The sequence below is a fragment of the Vigna umbellata genome, chromosome 1 (assembly GCF_029865625.1).
Source record: "Vigna umbellata cultivar VRB3 chromosome 1, Vumbellata_1.0, whole genome shotgun sequence".
Classification (NCBI taxonomy): Eukaryota; Viridiplantae; Streptophyta; class Magnoliopsida; order Fabales; family Fabaceae; genus Vigna; species Vigna umbellata.
Window position 1 is genome coordinate 33,736,489 of NC_142165.1, and position 5,565 is coordinate 33,742,053.

The window sequence follows — 5,565 nt, forward strand, 5'->3', positions numbered from 1 at the left end:
CGCGCAAAGACAGAGTCAAACTGGCTTCGGAGGAACGTTAAAGACAGCCACACCTGAAGGATGGCGTGGCCACGTGTCTTCTGCAGACAACAACCGGCGCGTGTCTTTCATTCATTGGCTCTCAGGCTAATCATGACTTAGCTGTCTTGCTTGCTGCCAAAATTCACCCCAAACTACCCCTTCTCACTGCCATTACACTTTTCAATTAATTTACCACTCAACACTCATATTCAACTTGGACTCCTCCTATATAAGCACACCCACTTTCAACCACAAATCCAAGAGTGACCGAGAGATTCTCACCAAACAAACATTTTCTTCCTCACTTCCCTTTTCTCCTTCAAAATTTCTGCGACTCTCACTTCTCTGATCCTCTCTCTCTCTACTCTCTCTCCCTCCCCCCTCTGTAACGCCCCGCTTCTCTGAATCCCTTTCTGTTAATCATCTGTCTTTCAGCGCGTGATTTTTTGGGTTTGCCTCTATTCTCTCACAGAACAAACTTCAAAGGATTTCTCCAAAGCCAGGTGTTTTCAGAATCGAGATCCAGGTTTTTTCTTTCAGTTTTTTACTTCAGAATCATTCTTTTCTTTTCTCAGCCACGAGGGTTGTTTTTGATCCCTCAAAGCTCTGTTTTTTTTCTTTCTTTTCTCTTCTGAATTTTCTTCGGATTATAGGGGTTGTCTATTATAAACCTCTTCCAAGCTTTTTGAATTTTCAAAATTTGGAGTACTGGAAAGAAAATTTTATCCAAGATTTGTGTGTAGTTGGTAATTTTGTATGGCAGCTACGATGGATTTGTACAACGGACAACCACAAGTTCAGTCGGATCCATTCAGAGGTGAGCTGATGGAAGTTCTAGAACCTTTTATGAAAAGTCCTTCCTCAACTCCCTCTTTATCTTCAGATTCAGCTTTACCTTCAACATCGACTTCTACTTCATATTCCTACTCTCCTTCCCCTCTCTCACTCCCTCCACACCCTAATTTCTACTCAGATCCTTCCTCCTCCTACCTATTCCAAACCCAGACCCTAATAGGCTTTGAACAGCAACCCGGTTCTGTTATCGGGCTCAACCACCTTAGCCCGTTTCAGGTTTCTCAGATCCAGGCGCAGATGCAGGCTCAGAGCCAGACCTCCCTCTCCCTCAACTTCCTGGGTCCGAAGCCCGTGGCAATGAAGCAAGTGGGTGGACCTCCGAAGCCCACCAAGCTGTACCGCGGGGTGAGGCAGAGGCATTGGGGAAAGTGGGTGGCGGAGATCAGACTCCCCAAAAACCGAACCAGGCTCTGGCTCGGAACCTTCGACACTGCCGAGGAAGCCGCTTTGGCGTACGACAAAGCCGCGTACAGACTCCGAGGCGACTTCGCCAGGCTCAACTTCCCGAACCTGAAGGGCTCTTGCCTCGGCGAGTACAAGCCTCTGCAGTCCGCGGTGGACGCTAAGCTCGACGCCATTTGTCAGAGCCTGGCCGAAATGCCGAAGCAGGGGAAGACGGAGAAGGGTGCCAGGGCATCATCCAAGAAGTCAAAAGCAGCTCGGAATCCGACCAAGGATCCCAACCCGAACCTTGTTTGCAAGGCCGAGCCCGAACTTGAACCCGAAGCCGAACCTGTTCTGTCTCCTGAAAGTGATGGTTCTGTGGATTCTTCTCCGCTATCAGATCTCACCTTTGATGTCAGCGAGCCGCAATGGGAAGATGCTTCTGCGTATTTTAACTTGCAGAAATTTCCTTCTTATGAGATCGATTGGGATTCTCTCTGAACACATGTTTTTTAAATGTTTTGTGGGTAATGATGATAATAATAATTTAGTTTAGTGGTAGGTGGTAGGGGCTACGCTGCAATTTGAATTTTTGAAGATTGCAGTGTTGCATATCTAGGATTTGGATAATTTGGTTTATTTTATTTTTATTTTTTATTTTGGTTTATCGTTGGAACATTGACTGTGAAGTCAATATGTTGTAAATCTCTCTGCCTTGGCCAGCTAGTTTTTTTCTTGCTTGCCAGGGAGAATGACTTAGGTTTTTGTCCATGTTTTGGTGTTCGTCCTACTATGTAATTCAATTCTATTTGCATCTCAATTTATATTAATACATGTGTTGTTTAGTTTATTTTTAATAACTACACTACCTTGTTCATAGTTTCAATCAATCCAGTGATATATGATGGATAATAGAAAAAAGAACCGATACAGAAGTGAGCATCACGATTCAATATTACCAGCTAATAGCATCACGATACAGAAGTTGTAGCTGTGTTTAATTTATGCTTTGAATTTACAATTCCATCCAATATTATTTTCAAGCTCTTCGATTACGAAGATATTTGTTCGCAATTTTCATGGGAAGAATATGAAAATGTATTTTATATAATTAGAGTGTATATAAGCACATGCCAATAATAGCATTTCCCAAAATCCAATTTATAATCAATAATAATTATTTTCAAATGAGACACTAACTCACGCTGGTACTACGCATGTGAATAATGTCCCTTTTGATTTGTGTTGTTAAAGGTGCAAAACACGAACCATATGAATGTGTCGGAATTGTTCAACGCAGATTTTAGGTTCAAAATCAGAAGCCTTTGAAGTTGAAATTCTAATTTAGCTTGGTTTGGTAGCAGTGATGCTTTCCATTTTCGCAAGAGTAATAAATTTTTTCACCAAGTAAATCACAGAATGTGAAGAAATCTTTTGCTTTTCAATAATTCTACGTTTTGAAATTGTGTTGGAAGGGGGAAATTGAACTAAACCCAAAGCAGAGCATGGAATCTGTTGACGTAGCATAAAAACTCACCTTTTTCCAGTTATTCCATTCAGTGAACCTTGGTTGGGAACGGAAGACACAACCTCTCTGTTATCAAAAACTTTGTCCTTATCTTCACAAATCGATACAAAACAAGACGTCTTTCACATGAACCACCATCACATTTCCCCCACAACACAACCGAAGTAAAAGTGTGCTAAAAATTTCTACTTTTTTTCTTTTTAAAAAATTCCTATTGTTCCACCAACATTATAATACTAAGCTACTATAGGAGTGTCAGTAGGATATCTGCATCTCTGAATCTGGTACTTAGGTTAACGAGGTAGTCTTTTCAGTTAAATTATTCTCTTATGTTTAAACCTTAAAAAGGAGTTTGTTTTTTTATTTATTTTATATTTATTTATTTTTTGTATTTTTTTATTTTGAAAGCAACATTGTAAAAGAGCTTACTCATAGGTTGTATTAAGATGCAAACCAAAACAAACAATATAAAGATAATAGAGAGAAATCATAGACTAAAACTTAGTTAATCAGTATCATTGTTCTAAAACAACCTTGATCTAACATCTTTAAATACTCAACTTTCTAAATCCTCCCTACACAAACTAAGACCCTGGCACATGTAGTCATTGAAATGCGCTATTTCATATCTTTGTTATTGTTTGATACTTAGGATTTCATTGTTTAAGAATGTGATACTAACATTTATTTTCTTGACTATGTTTGAACTATTTTTATACCATTCCTTGGTGTGGTAATTCGATTTGAATTCTTCTCTTTTAGACTAAGATAGATACTATATTTTAACATCTTTTACTTGATGTTAATTACAATGTTATGTATATAAGTTTTATAATTTTTAATGATTAATGTTGAATAAATTTTATATTAATATTGATTATGAGATAATTAGCTTGATGGCTGTCTGTACTAATCTAACTAATACGGTCTTAAACAAAAAAGTTACACTCTGAAAAGAAAATTTCTACTTGAACTAGCTGGAAAAACTTGGAACAGTCCTTAACCATCAATTTTTAATTGAGGATAATATTGATGATGACAAGACTATCAACTTGAGTAGGGACAACAACTAATACCAAATGAGATTGAAGCAAAGTTAGGTAAAATAATTCATCATTTGAGAAAAGAACTGAGTGTGATTTTGGAAGTTATTGAAAAATTAAAGTTCCTTGAGAATTTAAAATTCTCAAAAGTTAGAAAGGAGGTGCAAGCATTTCTATAGACGAGAGAAATTTGGCACGAGATAAAACTAATTGCACATCTATATATAGCTCAATAACAAGTTCCTTACAATAATAACAACATATATGTCAAAAATTAAATTTCTTAAAAGGAATTATTTTAAAACCAACGATCTCACCACTAGTACAAAAATATCGTATAACGTTATTGTTTTTTGCTTTTTCACGTCGAATTCGAGGTCGACGTCATATCGGGAGACGTTAAATTGACGTTAAATTTAAAAAAATTGACGTTAATCAAATTGACATCGAATTTTGTTAATATTCGACGTTAAGCAATTTTTTTTGTTTTTTTTAATTAATTGTAATCTTTTTTTACAACTCTAGGAGACCTGAAAAGCAGAAAAACAACAAATTTCAATTTTTGGTATTTTATAAAGCATGAACTATGAACCTGTAGTATAGTACCAAAAGCAAACAACAATAACAAACAACAAACAAGTTCAATCAAACAACAACAACAACAACAAACAAGTTCAACCAAATAACAACAACAAACAAGTTCAACCAAATAACAACAACAAACAAGTTCAATAAAAAACAACAACAAAGTTCAAATAATAAGTTCTTCAAAACGAAAACAAAAACGAAAACTAACCTTCAAAAGGTGGGTTCGTCGGAATAAAGTGTTTCCACTAGTGAGAGTGAAAGCAGAATGCGCCTATGAAGGACAAGAACACGAAAATAATCGGTCAAAACAAACGAAAATTATACATAAAATATTAATTAACATGCATTTGTATCAAATGAAAAAAAGATTACATGTGATGGTCGTCAAACTTCGTTCCAGAAAAGTTTGAAAGAGAAGAGGGTCTCGCGCGCTAAGATAAAGTGAATGAATTTTCAACCTCCCGCTCAAATTAAAAAGGGGAAACTTTTGGCTGACAAATAATACGTCGAAGCTCCTACAAAATTCGACATATTATATGTGGTTTAAAAGAAAAAATAAAAAAATAATTAAAAAGGGGTTAAAAAAAAAAAATAAAAAAATAATTAAAAAGGGGTACTTTTTGGCTTCTAGCTAACAAATAATACGTCGAAGCCTTTACAGAATTCAACGTATTATTTGTTGTTTAAAAGAAAAAAGAAAAAAGAATTAAAAAGGGTGACTCCTTAGCTTTTGACTGACAAATATTACGTCGAACCCCTACAGGATTCGACGTACTATTGGTGGTTTAAAAGAAAGAAGAAAGAGAATGATGCACTGGTTTAAATAATTACCATCATATAACGTCGATTGAATGAGGTTTCAACGTTCTATAATTGCATTTATTTACAAAAATGCCACCATTTATTTTTAACGTTGGCTATTCAGTGGTTGGACGTGTGACGTTATACGCTGTTTTTGCACTAGTGCACCGTAAGCAAATAACAATATAATATTAAGTGAGTGCAAAAAAATATTTGTATTGCTAATGTGTTTTGTGAAATTTATTCATATTTCACAAAATATGCTTGTATAATTTTAAGTTCTTATAAAATATTTAAGACTTTTATCCAACAATTGGCTAACAAAATAATTTTCTTTCAAAGTTA

The 5,565-nt window shown here is 35.7% G+C and overlaps 1 pseudogene; it reads left to right on the forward strand.

Annotated features, from left to right (window-relative positions):
• Positions 1–265: 265 nt before the first annotated feature.
• Positions 266–2,110, forward strand: LOC124848276 (ethylene-responsive transcription factor RAP2-4 pseudogene; annotated as a pseudogene).
• Positions 2,111–5,565: the final 3,455 nt, after the last annotated feature.